The 15,519-nt window shown below is 49.6% G+C and overlaps 1 protein-coding gene across 4 annotated transcripts in view; it reads left to right on the top strand.

Moving 5' to 3' along the window:
• The first annotated feature begins 3,876 nt into the window (after nucleotides 1-3,876).
• Nucleotides 3,877-15,519, top strand: part of Pi3K21B (phosphatidylinositol 3-kinase regulatory subunit alpha) — a 223,147-nt gene continuing 211,504 nt past the window's right edge. For 2 of the 4 annotated variants that reach the window (XM_075671265.1, XM_075671263.1), the window contains exons 1-2: nucleotides 3,877-4,022; nucleotides 4,145-4,250. The gene's annotated coding sequence lies outside the window, so the exon portion shown is untranslated. Of the gene's footprint in view, nucleotides 4,251-15,519 lie in introns of all 4 variants that reach the window. The other 2 variants (XM_075671262.1, XM_075671264.1) reach the window with 2 other exon arrangements.

The raw sequence follows: 15,519 nt of genomic DNA, 5'->3' as shown, positions 1-15,519 counted from the left end.
GGTGCGGACGGCGGTACGGACGCTCCTGTGGTCGAGGCTTCAGCGACTTCGTTCGTAGCTAAGCACCTTTTATGCGAAGCATATTACTAGGGCTCAACCCAGCTCCTCAGGCGCGGCGGTGTCGCCTTCAATACCACGTGACACCGTGACGTCACGACAGAGGAGAAACGGGGCTCCAACTCGCGCCGTCGCTCGCGGCGTCGCGGCGCTTGCCTCTGCTAGACACTCACGAGGTGAGATGCCTCCTGGAGACAGAGCTGTTCGTTGGAATGAGAAGCGAAGGTTGCGGCGTGCTACACAGACTGTTTCTAGGTGGCTTTGCTACGGCGCAGCGACTACGCGCCCCGCATCGGACGCGGTGAGCGTCGAGCAACGCAGCGTTCGGCGCGACAACGAAATGTGCGCCTGAGCAAGCGCCGCACGCCTGAGCCGATGCCGACGATACCGGCTTTTCTGCGACACGAGCTCCTTAACGCTGTCGCGTTAAAATAAAGGCTAGTATGCTTCGCATCCTGGGCTTAACCTTAACTAAGCCACAGCCATTTTTTTATCTTTATTAGCTAGTCTTTTTAAGTATTTTCTGTTGCATGTGGTAGGGGCGCAAATTTTGAATTCTTGGTAAGAGTAGCAAACGCACCGGTTTTGTCTAGGTCTGGCGGCTCCCCCGTTAGGCCTAGTTGGTAGGAGGGACCTATTGATAGGCTTCGTTAATTATTTCAGCTAGCTCCTCAGATTCTTGCTTGGGGTAGGGAGTGACAATTCTTTATTTTAGTTTGGGATAGCGGTCGAGGTCGGCTTTGCTTGAGTGATTTGGCGAAGTTCCTCGTTGGGCCTCGGGACGCAGGCCTAGCGATGAAATCGAAGAACGCGAAGGCCGCGGGGGACGGGGAGCAAGTGCAGTGCGACGAGTGTCTGCGATGGTGCTTCCTCGACGAAACTAAGTTCCAGAATTTAGCAGACGCGGAGGGGTCTAGCTTCACGTGCAGGTCGTGCGAGGGCGTCAGGGAAGCCGTCCAAAAACTGGAAGGGAATTGGGCGGCTAAGTTCGACGAGCTTAAGGCAGAACTGAGGGAGGAACAGGAGAAGCGGGTAGCACTGCAGGCGAAAGTTGACAATTTTGTCAAGGTGGAGGCGGCCCAGGCCGCGCAGTTAGTAAGGACCGTGGCCGAGCTTGAGGCAGAAAAAGAAAGGAGCGCCGAACTGGAAAGGCGGCTCGACGCGCTGGAGACGCGGGCAGCGCAGAAGGTCGGGTCAGGACAACAAAGTGTTGGCAAAAACTCGGAAAGTAGGGTAGACCCTACAGGCGAAGTGGGAGGCAGGGAGCCAAAGCAAGCCGTCGTCAGCTCGCCGCCGGTGAAACGGCGTAGTTATAGTGAAGCTGCACAACGCGCCCCGAGTGAGGCGACGCTGCAGCCACAGGGGCGCCAGCAGGCGCAAAGGGAGGGGCAGCAGGCACAGGCTGCAGTCGAACGGTTTGCACGTAGAAGGGTCCTGGTGATAGGGGACTCCAATGTGGGGAGGGCCGAACAGGGCGTGATGGCGAGAGTGAAGGCGGACGGGCGAGTACAGGTGGAGGTGCAAGCGGGCAAGGGTATGGCGGAAGCAATGACCAAGGCGCGGGAAGTAATTGGGGTCAGCACGGAGAGCGAAAGCTTGGTCATTATGCATTCTGGGCTCAATGACGTGCTTAAGGGGAGAAGCCAGGACCTTGAGAGGCACATTTGAGACTGGGCTGAGTAAGCTTAGAGAGGCCTCCGGGAGGGTGCATGTGACCATATGCACTATCCCAGAGGTCCAGGGCCAGGCTTACCAGGTAGAAAGGAGGGTGGTTGAGGCCAATCGGGTCATTAGGAGTCTGAGCGGACGACTCGGGTACAGCGTGATGGAGGTCAACAGGGACGTGTACGGAACCGGCTTCCGACCTTTTGTGCAGGATGGTATTCACTACAGTGGTGCCACTGGCAAAAGGATAGGGGGCAGGATGGGTCGCCAGGCAACAGCTTTTTTAGGGGGACCCAGAGCCCTGAAAGAAGCAGTGTAGGCGTGGACGATTCGAGGCAGGAGCCACAAACACGCGAACATCGGTACTGTAGGAGAGGTGACAGGAATAAGCGCAAGAGCCAAATTAAGTCAGACATAGGGTTCATTAACATGCAAGGTGGCAGAAATAGGCTAAAATGGGAGGAAATCGAAGAACAACTAAGGCAGGAGAACTTAATGGTTTATGGGTTTGTAGAGACACATCTTAGGGACATGGAACAACCGCCCTGTAACCCTGATTATGCATGGGAATACTGCAACAGAGTGCCGGGTAGCAGAAAGGGTGGGGGAATTGGAGCATTCATTCATAAAAATACAAATTGGCAAAGGGTCAAACAGGAATGCAAGGAGCATTTATGGCTAGAAGGAAAAGTAGCAGGGGCGAAAACACTTCTGGGCTTTGTATACCTTTGGACAGGATCAAATGCTAAAGAGGAAAAAAAAAAAAATGTTGGACTGTATAGCAGCGGACATCAATGAGCTAGGAAAAGGATGTGAAGTAATTGTATTAGGAGACATGAATGCGCATGTTGAAGATATGGATGGGTACACAGACTCCACAGGTAACATGCTGCTGGATATATGTGAGAGGCTTAACTTAGTTGTCTGTAACTCTACTGAAAAGTGTGACGGGATCATAACATGGGAGGTAGGGGGTCGACACTCGACAATAGATTATGCATTGATGTCACATAGGATGTACGATATATTAGGAGCCATGATTATAGATGAACAGGGCTCCAGAAGTATAGGTAGCGACCACAAACGTATCAAGTTGAGTTTTAAGAGGGAAACTAAAGCACGAACGACGCGCGAGGAAACGCCAGATGTGATTTTTTTACTCAGAAGACGAAGTGGAAATAGCGGCCAGACAAATTGAAGAGGAAATATCAGAGAGTACTGAAACTGATTGGGCTTACCCAAAGTTAATGAGACTATTTGAGCGTGAGCTAGGTAAGGCGCGAGTCAGGAAAACAAGGCAAGGGATACGAAAACTCAAGAGCTGGTGGGATGAAGAGGTTAAGAAGGCCATAAAGAAACATCAGGAAGCCTCCAGGGAACACAGGTATTCCAAAAGTAAGGGAGAACCTGAAGCAGAAGTAGAGAGGAAATGGGTAAACTACATAAAACGCAGAAGGGAAGCATCCTATTTGATGAACGACAAAATCAAGACAAAAGGGTCCCAATGGCTGTCAGAAGTAAGCAATAAAAAAGATAAACAGGCAGCTAGGAAATTCTGGCAACATCTGAACTCCTTGGGTAATAGGACAAGCCTAGAGCAGAGGTATATAGTAACAGCTCAAGGTACTCGGTTAGAAGGAGAGGAGGCAATGGAGCATATAGGAACCATGATGAGGGAAAAATTATCAACTATCAAAAATAATATCAACGCAAAAGTAAAGGAGTAAATACATACGTATGCATGCATATAGAACCATTAAAGGCCAGGTGGCGCGCGCCGCCGCCGCCCGATTCAAAGGGTTGAGCCACAATCATCCATCCATTCATCCATCCATCCAGGGGCTTCAGTTCTACTAAATGTGAAAATCTGTGGAATAGGTGGTGCCCAAATCTACGGCTCAAGGTAACGCTCTATGGATTAAACTTCTGATCTTATTCTGTTGGTTTAACGCGCCTGACGCGATTTTCGGAGCCGAAAACACACGTGTATAAGCTCCATGGTGTCGTAGTGACGTCCTCTGGAATTTGATTGTAAGTCTTTGAGGCTATGCTTTTACTCGTTGAAGGCACCGTACGCGATTTTGTGAGCCGGAAATACGTCATAGACGTCAAGTTTTGGACAGCACCTGTAGCCTTTGAGATCCGTTTTCACTAATCAGAGGTAGCCGTGAGGGAGCCATCGCTGGGGCGTGGATTTGGACATAGCGGCGCTAGCATGCGTGCATTGCATGCATACAGTGATTGTTTGTGGTTCGAATGGTTCGGCCGTAACTCAGCGAAGACTTCCATCACTTGGAACGGTGCGTGAAACGCTGTGACGTCTCGATAGTTGAGCGGGTGTCTCCACCGGTACCTTCCATGTCGTCCCGTATGCACTGTGTGTGCACGCCGAATACAGGGGTTCTCGTGGCGATTTGTTCAGGTGTGCACTGGCTTTCGGCAGTCCCGTTCACGGCTCCATCCGTCCCCGTGAGCAGCGAACAAGCAGTCCGCAACACTTCCGTTGGTTGTCACCGCTCAAGCACCAGGTCAGCGTCACGCTGTCATAGCATTTTTCATTTTTGAAAACAACGCTTGAAAGTGCAAAACTTGATCATTCCTAGCTTACTTGTACCATTCGATTTATTTCTAGGCTTGTGTTGTGTTTGTGCAATATTTTGTATGTTTATATGTCGGTAATTTGCATTCAGAAGATTCAAATGAGTGTAGATTGTTAGGATGTGGACATGACGTGAACAGCAAGTTTAATGTAAAGCTTCAGTGGTGATCCCGGTCAGTGCTCTATAGTGTTTCCTGCCCGCCGTGGTTGCTCAGTGGCTATGGTGTTGGGTTGCTCAGCACGATGTCGCGGAATCGAATCCCGGCCACGGCGACCGCATTTTGAATTGGGCGAAATGCGAAAACACCCGTGTACTTAAATTTAGGTGCACGTTAAAGAACCCCAGGTGGTTCAAATTTCCCGAGTGCCTCACTACGGCGTGCCTCATAATCAGATTATGATTTTGGCACGCAAAACCCCATAATTTAATTTTAAATTTCTGTATAGTGTTTCCCTGTACTCGGAGGCAGGCTTGCAGACGCTCATGGCAAGGGTTCTTACCTATCAGCTTTGATATTCACGCCACCGAGTGCAGACTTGCCCGTATGCAAAATAAATTATAATTCGATGTGGAAAGCGAATTCGCCGCCGGATTACAAAAGAAATGTGTTCCTGGCTGCATCATCCATCAGTGCAATTGGTAGTCTGATGAGCTGGTATGAATGCAACTTTTACTGTGTCTCGTGTTTTGCAACCTGTGTTCAATAAATATGGTGAATAATTGATTTCATGATTAACTTGAGGAAAAGGTGGTACTTGTATGCAATACATCTCATTGACTTTCAAAATAATAGCCTCCCATTGCTGGCAGTTTTGAGGACGCGTGTAGAGGCATCATATACGGGTAAAGGTAGCTTGTGGGACGCAGTTGAGTTCAGCGTTCACTGGCCTACCTGGCCATTGCATGGCTTTCATGCTGTCCCCACCATTATGGAAGCACTTGCACCACTCGTGCAAAGTGCACACACATTTAAAGCGAAGATTTCTTTTCCACTTCTCCCTATTTTCTAGGCGCTGCTCTGATGGTCTTGCCGTGCATGCCGCTGGCTTTCTCGCTACACCACCAGATGACGTTCGCTTCCGCGCATCCCTCAGTCAGCATCGCTGCAGGCTGGGAGGCATAGTTTCTGTGTATGGCACATGCTGTGCTTGCTTTTCTATTAGGACTATTAGACTTTTCTATGCGACAAAAATGCAGGTGTGGGGGTATGCAGGTTGCTTGCCAGGCTGTTACAGTGTAAACGTTACAATCGTCCATAGCGCTTGGAGCTGGCGTCTCAACAGCGTGCTGGTCATGTATGCAGAAGGAGCTCATAAGTATATGCCAGCAAAATGGCTCCAAAGCATACACTCGGACTCGAGGACACCCAGGCCTGAGAAAAGCATTGTGCGGAACCGGAGTGTCTTCTCTATGCAGCGAAATATGGTGCAGACTGAATATGTATACAATGTATACATCATCATCAGATTATTTTGTGTGGATTGCAAGATGAAGGTCTCTCCCTGCAATATTTAATTAGCCCTGTCGTGTGCCAACTGATTCCAACTTGTGCCTGCGAATTTCCCAATTTCATCACCCCACCTTGTTTCCACTTCCCATCTCTTGGCACCCATTCTGTAACTCTAATGGTCTACTGCTTATCTATCCTATGCATTACATGACCTGCCCAGCTCCATTTTTTTTTTTTTTCATAATGTCAATTAGAATGTTGGCTATCCCTGTTTGCTCTGTGATTCATACCACTCTCTTCCTGTCTCTTAATGTTACGCCTAAGTTTCTTCGTTCTATCGCCCTTTGCGCGTTCCTTAACTTGTTCTCAAGCTTCTTCGTCAGTCTCCCAAGTTTCTGCCCCATATGTTAGCACTGGTAGAATGCACTGATTGTACACCTTCCTTTTCAATGATAATGGTAAGCATCCAGTCAGGAGCTGCCAATTGCTGCCATATGCGATCCAACCCATTCTTATTCTATGAATTTCCTTCTCATGATCAGGGTTCCCTGTTATTAATTGACCTAGGTAAACATACTCCTTCACAGACTCTAGAGGCTGACTGGAGATCTTGAACTCTTGTTCCCTTGCCTGGCTATTCATCATTGTCTTTGTCTTCTGCATATTAATCTTCAACCCCACTCTTACACTCTCTCTGTTAAGGTCCTCCATCATTTGTTGTAACTCGTCTCCAGTGTTGCTGAACAGGACAGTGTCATTTGCAAACCTAAGGTTGCCGAGATATCCGCCTTTGATCCTTACTCCTAAGCCTTCCCAGTTTAATAGTTCAAACACATAGTTCAAACACATAGTGAATAGCATTGGAGATTGTGCCTCCTTGTATGACCCCTTTCTTTATACGGATCTTCCTACTTTTCTTGTGTAGAATTAAGGCAGCTGTGGAATTTCTGTGGATATTTTTGAAGCTGTTAAACTAAGCAGCCTGTACTCCTTGATTATGTAATGCCTCTATGACTGCTGGTATCTCTACTGAATCAAATACCTATTTGTAATCTTGGAAAGCCCTATAAGGAGGCTAATTGTACTTTGCAAATTTCAAGATAACCTGATTGATGACATGGATGTAATCCATTGTAGAGTATGCCTTCCTGAAGCTTGCCTGTTTTCTTGATTGACTGAAGTCAAGTGTTGCCCTTATTTTATTGGAAATTATCTTGGTGAATATTGTTGCAGGAAGAAAGCAGGCCCACTAGTGTAAAATAATGTATATTTACAACTGGCGTATATGGCATTCAGGCAACTGCCAGGCTTCGTCTAGTCCAATTCAACTTCTTCGTTCCTTTCACCGTAACATCACCCTCCCGGCGGAGTAGCTCTGTCCCGGTGCAAGTTATAGAGGCTCACGTAATGGGGGGACATAGGGCTTAAGCCTGGCGACATGAACAACATCGCTGGTGACGTTGGGATGCACTGAAGGCTGACCGACTGGGGCGATCTCGTATGTCACGTCGGACAGTTGGCGTAAGATCTGGTACGGACCAGAATAACGGGAAAGTAGTTTTTCCGACAAGCCGACGCGACGTGAAGGAGTCCAGAGAAGGACAAGGGAACCAGGTGAAAAATGGTAGTCGCTTTTGAAAAGCGTCGCTTTTGAAATGCTTGCAAGACTGTGAGGTGATGACGGGTGACATCTTGGGCCTGGGCGGCTAAGTCAATAGCATCGCGAGCGTAACCAGTGCTGGGTGATTGTACTGCGGAAGGTAGCAACGTGTCAAAGGGCAAGGTGGGGTTGCGGCCATACAAAAGGTAAAATGGTGAAAATCCGGCAGTGTCGTGACGAGACGAGTTGTATGCGAAAGTGATGTATGGTAAAGCGACGTCCCAGTCACGGTGATCGTCGGAAACGTACATGGCCAGCATTTCAGTTAGCGTGCGGTTGAGTCGCTCGGTGAGGTCGTTCGTTTGAGGGTGGTACGCGATAGCAATCTGGTGTTCTGTAGAGCAGGACCGGAGCAGATCATCGACGACCTTCGATAAAAAGTAGCGGCCGCGATCCGTCGGCAACTGGCGAGGGGCGCCATGGTGCAGGATGACGTCGTATAGTAAGAAGGCGGCGACATCTGTAGCGCAGCTGGTTGGTAGCGCTCGTGCAATGGCATATCTCGTGGCATAATCGGTTGCTACAGCAATCCATTTGTTTCCTTTGATAGAAATTGGAAAGGGGCCAAGGAGGTCTAGGCCCACACGGAAGAAAGGCTCTGTAGGGATATCAATGGGTTGAAGCAAACCAGCGGGAGGCGTAGCAGGCGTCTTCCGGCGCTGACACAGGTCGCAAGAAGCAACATAATGGCGCACTGAAGATAAATGCCGGGCCAGAAGAAGCGGTGCCGTAGGCGGTCGTATGTACGAGTGATGCCCAGATGTCCAGCAGTAGGAGTGTCGTGAAGTTGCTGGAGCACGGCTAGTTGAAGGTGCTTGGGAACGACTAGGAGGAGCTCCGGGCCGTCAGGACAAACGCTACGACGGTATAAAGTTCCATCGTGCAAGGTGAACATCCAGAGGGACGGGTCATTGGGCGAGGAGCTTAGGCATTCCATAAGTGTTCGAATAACAGGATCTTTGCGCTGCTCGTCGCCAATATGGAGGAAGCAGGAAATGGATAGAATACTGATGTCCGAGTCTGCATCGGTATCGTCCAGTTGATCCACGGGATTGCGGGACAGGCAGTCAGCATCTTTATGCAGGCGCCCTGCCTTATAAATAATAGAAAATGTATATTCCTGTAGACGCAATGCCCAACGTGCAAGTCGTCCAGTTGGGTCCTTCAAAGAGGAGAGCCAGCAGAGGGTGTGATGATCGGTTACGACGCAGAAGCTCCGACCAAAAGGTACGGCCGGAATTTCGCGACCGCCCATACGAGCGCGAGACATTCTCTCTCAGTAATAGAGTAATTTTGCTCGGGTGTGGAAAGAAGGCGGCTAGCGTAAGCGATGACACGGTCTTGCCCCTGTTGACGCTGAGCAAGGACAGCGCCGATGCCATGACCACTCGCGTCAGTTCGTACTTCAGTGGGCGCAGAAGGGTCAAAGTGTGACAGAATTGGGGAAGTTGTAAGCCGCTCAATCAGGGTAGAAAAGGCTTTCTTCTGCAGTGGTCCCCAAGAGAAAGAGACATCTTTCTTAAGAAGGTCAGTGAGAGGGTGAGCGATGTCGGCAAAATTTTTCACAAATCGCCGGAAATAAGAGCATAAGCCCAGAAAACTACAGACATCGTTTGTTGAACAAGGTACAGGAAAATTTCGCACGGCGTGAACTTTCTGTGGATCAGGTTGGATTCCGGCGGCGTTTACGAGATGGCCTAGCATGTTAATTTCACGGCAACCGAAATGGCACTTGCAGGAGTTTAGCTGAAGGCCAGCCCTGCGAAACACAGAGAGTATGATTGTGAGGCGCCACAGGTGGCTCTCAAGGATCGGCGAAAACACAATCACATTGTCGAGGCAACAAAGGCATGTAGACCACTTCAAGCCGCGCAAGAGAGAGTCCATCATGCGCTCGAATGTAGCTGGCGCATTGCATAATCCAAAGGGCGTGACTTTAAATTGGTACAGACCGTCCGGTGTGACGAAGGCGGTTTTCTCACGGTCCATCTCATCGACGCTAATCCGCCAATAGCCAGAGCGGAGGTCAAGTGATGAGAAGTATTGGGACCCATGAAGGCAGTCAAGAGCATCATCAATGTGCAGCAAGGGATAAACGTCCTTCTTTGTTATCCTGTTGAGGTGATGGTAGTCAACGCAGAAGCGCCACGAGTTGCCTTTTTTCTTTACTGAGACAACTGGTGATGCCCACGGGCTACTGGAAGGTTCAATGATGTCCTTGTCCATCATCCTGTCTATTTATTTCTGTATGATGGCCCTGGAGACACGATATGGCCGCCTATGAATGGGGCTGGCGTCACCGGTGTTTATACGATGCGTGACAGCAGATGTCTGGCCAAGTGGGTAGTCGTCCAAATCAAAGATGTCCCGAAAAGATGACAGGAGGTGACGAAGAGCTGTTGTTTGCTCGGAAGGAAGGTCAGGGGCGATCATCTTAGAAACATCGTCCGCAGGCGTCGAGTACGGATGAATGGGTGACAAAGGTCCGTTGGTACTGAGGAAGGATTCAGAGGTCAAAGAAGAAATCTCAAATTCTTCCAAAGGAGTGATATGTGCTATGGCGATACCGTGTGCCCAGCACATGCGACGAAAATCCAAAATTGAGGATGGGCACGCGCGCGCAGTTTTCGCGGATCCGGATTAAGGTGCTTGGTAGGGTAATATTGCGCGACAGAACCGCGTCAGTAAGCGGCGACACTACATACTCACCATCAGGTACGGGAGGACAGGGCGTCAGGAGGACATTTGTAGCCGCCTGTGGAGACAGCCTTGCAAACTCAGCAGAACATAAGCGGTGTGAAGCACAAGTTGTTGCGTGTGCAGGAAGCGGCAGATCCAACTGTACAACACCTGCGGAGCAGTCAATTTGGGCAGAGTGTTTCGTAAGGAAGTCGAGGCCGAGAATGAGGTCGTGTGGACAGTGTTCAAGGACGATAAATAGCACAACGGTATAACGGTCCCCAATGGTCACACGTGCTGTGCACATTTTAAGGACAGGTGAAGTACTCCGATCGGCAACTCGCACAGTGCATGGTACGGCGGGTTTCAGAACCTTTTTGAGCCTTCGGTGGAGAGCAGCGCTCATAACTGAAAGCTGCGCTCCTGTATCGACAAGAGATCTAACAGGAACGCCATCAAGTTCAATGTCCTGTCCAGTAGGTTTCCACATGTAGGCAGGGTCAACAGAGGATTTGCGGGCAGGGTCGGAGTTGCAGCTTCACCTCCGGGAGCTGCACCGCCTAGTTTCCCAAAGCGAAGCAACCGGTTGCAGAAGGGGACAAAGAGCGGTGAACGAGAGGCGAACGGGACCTACGACCTTGTGGAGACGGGGAGCGGCTGGATCTTGGTGGAGCACTGTCGGCGGTGGTGTTCCTAGTCGGCGGTGATGTTCCTAGTCGGCGTATAGGGCGAGAAAGTATGATTGTCTGGTACTTGGCGGTGGTGACTCGGAGACGACCACCGAGGAGGCAATGACCAATTGTTGCGGCAATGACGGGCGATGTGTCCAATACCGGATCAATTAGAACAGATAGGTTTATCATCCACTGTGCGCCAGTCAGCTGGGTTGCGATGGAGGGGTGGAAAGCTTTGCGTCTGGGAGCAAGCGGTCGGAAAAATCTGGTAGGTGTTTGTATGGCGGACCGAGCAGAGAGATGGAATGCCCAAACTTGCTATTTCCTCCTGAACGACCGCTTGTATAAGGGAGATAGCAGGCATGCTTTCTCGACAGTCAGAACGAACTGGAGCCGGAGCCATGGCCTCAAGCTCACGGCGAACGATGCGCGTGATATTGCTACGGGGTAGTATTCCCAATGACGAAGAGCCGAGTAGGAAGAAGACGAAGACGACGATTGGAAGCTAGCGCGGGCTGTTGCCTCTTGGTCAACTGCGGCGTATTGCCTTGTAAATATACTTGTAAATAGCTTTTCGTCGGCGTCTTCCTACGTAACATATTTGGTGGAGGTGGACGTTCCCTGTACCTCGTCACGGAGCTTCGCAGTGGATGGTACGTCGAGCCTACCTTCATGGCTCCCGGCGACGACAACCCGACTCCGCCGGCTCCGACACCTGCTGCCACTTCGACGACCTACATCACCCTCTCCGCTCTCCGTGATCCTGGCGTATTCTCGGCAAAAGATGGGGAAGACGGAAGATGGGGAGCGCAACTATTCCATCACTGAGCGTGAGTGTTTGGCCCTAGTTTGGGCGGTTGCGAAGTTCCGCCCATACTTATATGGCCGACCCTTTTCCGTTATCACAGACCATCACGCGCTTTGTTGGTTATGCTCATTGAAAGACCCTTCAGGAAGACTTGGTCGCTGGGCCTTACGCCTCCAAGAATATTCGTTCTCTGTCACCTACAAATCTGGCCGACTACACAAGGACGCTGACTGCCTGTCTCGCTACCCGGTAGACGAGCCTGACGACGCCGACAGTAGTACCGCCGACGGCATTTTCTCTGTGTCTGCCTTCGCTAACATCGCCGATGAGCAGTACCGAGACCTATCGCTGCGAGTACTCATCGAGCGTCTGCGCTCTACACCTACCGACGCATCCGTTCGCCGATATGTCCTCCAGGGCGGCATTCTGTACCGAAGGAGCTTCCTCCCTGATGGCCCTGATCTTCTTCTTGTCGTGCCAAAACATCTACGACAGACTGTGCTCTTTGAGATGCATGACTCACCCACTGCAGGACATCTTGGGGTAACCCGCACGTACGACCGCGTCCGCCGCCGCTTCTATTGGCCTGGTCTCGCTCGCTCCGTCCGACGCTATGTTGCTGCCTGTGATCCCTGCCAGCGTCGGAAAATGCCTTAGGTGCTACCTTCCGGTCATCTCCAGCCGATCACCGTCCCTGTGGAACCGTTTTTTCGTGTTGGATTAGACCTCCTCGGTCCCTTTCCCACGTCATCCTCTGGGAACAAATGGGTAGCCGTCGCAACTGATTACGCCACCCGATACGCTATCACGCGGGCTCTACCTACCAGTTGCGCCACTGACGTCGCGGACTTTCTCTTGCGTGACATTATCTTAGTGCATGGCGCCCCGCGACAGCTGCTTACTGACCGTGGTCGTAACTTCCTCTCGAAAGTTATCGCCGACATTGTGCATTCCTGCTCTATTCAACACAAGCTGACTACCTCATACCATCCTCAAACCAATGTCCTGACAGAGCGGTTAAACCGTACTCTTACCGACATGCTGTCCAAGTACGTTTCGAAGGACCACCACGACTGGGACGTTGCCCTTCCTTATGTCAAATTTGCTTACAATTCTTCCCGGCTCGACACCGCCGGATTTTCTCCATTTTATCTACTCTACGGTCGCGAACCGACCTTGCCCCTTGACACGGTACTTCCTCCTGCTGCGACCTCAACAACCGAGTATGCGTGCGACGCCATCGCCCTCGCCGATCATGCACGCCAGCTTGCCCGTGCTCGACTGACGGACTCTCAAACCACGCAGCAGCGTCAGTACAACGCCCGTCACCGTGACGTACAGTTTTCGCCTGGTGCACTCGTGCTCCTGTGGTCGCCCTGTCGTCACGTTGGACTTTCCGAAAAGCTCCTTTCGCGATACACAGGACCCTACCGCGTGCTGCGCCAGGTGATGCCTGTGACTTATGAAATTGCTCCTGTGAGCTCAACCTCGTCATCTACTCTGGTGTCTAGTGATGTCGTGCACGTCAGTAGGCTCAAGAGCTACTACACTGCTTCAGAGTCCGGCCTTTAGTCGCTCCGGGACGGCGCTTTTGCCGCCGGGGGTAGTGCTACGGGGTAGTATTCCCAATGACGAAGAGCCGAGTAGGAAGAAGACGAAGACGACGATTGGAAGCTAGTGCGGGCTGTTGCCTCTTGGTCAACTGCGGCGTATTGCCTTGTAAATATACTTGTAAATAGCTTTTCGTCGGCAACTTCCTACGTAACAATATCTTCTGGTCCTGTGGGCTGAACGAAGTGCGGCGGGTCTTCGCAAGAAAATTTCGTGACGGTATTGGGCAATCGGTTGAAAGTTTGAGCGATGCCACGGCCCTTCGCGTGTTCGAAGCGCCGGCACTCCTTTATAATTGCATCCACAGTGGCACAATCCTTACACATCAGGAGATTGAAGGCATCATCTGCAATACCTTTCAATATATGACCAATCTTTTCTGCCTCGGTCATATTGTTATCAGCCTTGCGACAGAGGGCCAGCACATCCTGTATGTAGACGACATAGGATTCTGTGGACGTTTGAGCGCGACACACAAGTTCTTTTTTTGCTGCCAGCTGATGACCGACAGGTCTGCCGAACAGGTCTCTCATTTTTTCTTTGCAGACATCCCAGCTCGTTAGGTCAGCTTCGTGTGTGTCGTACCATTGCCTCGCAGTTCCTCTTAGATAAAATATCATGTTTGCTAGCATCGTTGTTGGATCCCACCTGTTGTTGTCGCACACTCGTTCGTACATCGTAAGCCAGTCCTTGACGTCGGCGTTGTCCGTGCCACAAAATGTCCCTGGGTCCCACGGATGACTGAGGATGACAGTTGGCACGGGCTGCTGAAGCGTTGTCGCTTGTGTCATTTGATTTGCCATTGTGGCGGCAGGTAGCTGACGTCCGATGCAAAGTTCCGTGATTGTACCCCGCACTTCCACCAAAATGTTGCAGGAAGAAAGCAGGCCCACTAGTGTAAAATAACGTATATTTACAAGTGGTGTATATGGCATTCAGGCAACTGCCAGACTTCGTCTTCGTCTAGTCCAATTCAACTTCTTCGTTCCCTTCACCGTAACAATATTTTATACAATACTAAAAGTAAGCTAATGCGCCTATAATTTTTCAATTCTTTAAAGTCTACTTTTTTGTGGATTAGTTTAATGTTGGCATTCTTCCAGTTCTCTGGTATCCTTGAAGTGGATAGACAGTTCGTATAAAGGGCCGCCAGTTCTTCAAGCATGAAGTCTTCTCCATATTTGATTAAATTGACTGTCATTCCATCTTCTCCTGCCGCTTTCCCTTGTTTCATGTCTTGCAAGGCCCTTCTAACTTCATCTATAGTTATACGAGGATTGTCTGTAACCTGTTCATTACTACTTCGAATGGAGGTATCATGAGGAAGGCACAATTGGGTAGTATGTGTCGAGAAGGACATAGGGAGAGTTTTGAAAAAATTTATGTTCGTCTGCCACTCGTTACACAAAGTACAAAAGTTGGAAAATGCGGTCATTGGCGTAAAAATGGATTTTAGTTGATAGCACATCGTTAGGCTGGTAATTTACATACAGGAGAAAGAGAAGGGGGCCTAAAACTGCACCTTGCGGAGCACCAGAGGTAATGGCCACCGTAGGTGATTTGGCAGAATTGAAACAAATGTATTGCAACCTATCTGAGAGAAAACTGGAGATGCAGGCAACTAGGCTAGGAGTATTTAAAATACTATTTTGTTTATGCAAAAGCTTGGAATGTACAACTGTATCGAAAGCTTTGGAAAAGTCTGCAATTATGGTATTGGTTTGAAGGCCTAGGTCAGGTGCATGGCAGATGTCATAAGCAAGTCCAGATGTTTGTGTAATGGTGCTGAGGCCACTACAAAATTCATGCTGGAAGACTGTTAAAAAGTAAGTTTGTAGATGACATGTTCTAAAAGTTTACTGCAAATAGAGGCTAAGGAAATCAGCCTGTAGTTGGATAGATCTTGTTAACTCTCAGACTTGTGCAAAGGAATAACTTTTGCAACTTTCCATGCTGATGGAATCGTACTTGTTTCAAGGGATTTCTTAAATGTCACTGTAAGAAACATGCTGGACCAGAATGCATACCGTATGAGAAAGGAATTATGAATGTTACCAGAACCTCAACCCCTTTTTAGAATCTAACTTTAAAGCCATGTTTAGGACACCTGGCAAAACTACATTTAAGTTATTAATTGCAAGCCGCGATTCTGAACTGAAAGGTGGGATTTCAAAGTTGTCTGCAGATAAGACTGACTGAAAATACGAGTTGAAAGGTGTTGCAATAACACGAGGATTAATAGTGGAAACATAGTTTATTTTGAAGGATTGAAACATTATTTACGAGGCGAAATCACATCCCAAAATTTTTTAGGA

Source organism: Dermacentor variabilis, chromosome 10 (genome assembly GCF_050947875.1).
Source record: "Dermacentor variabilis isolate Ectoservices chromosome 10, ASM5094787v1, whole genome shotgun sequence".
Taxonomy (NCBI): Eukaryota; Metazoa; Arthropoda; class Arachnida; order Ixodida; family Ixodidae; genus Dermacentor; species Dermacentor variabilis.
Note: the sequence above shows the minus strand (reverse complement) of the source record. Positions and strands in the feature narration are given on the sequence as shown.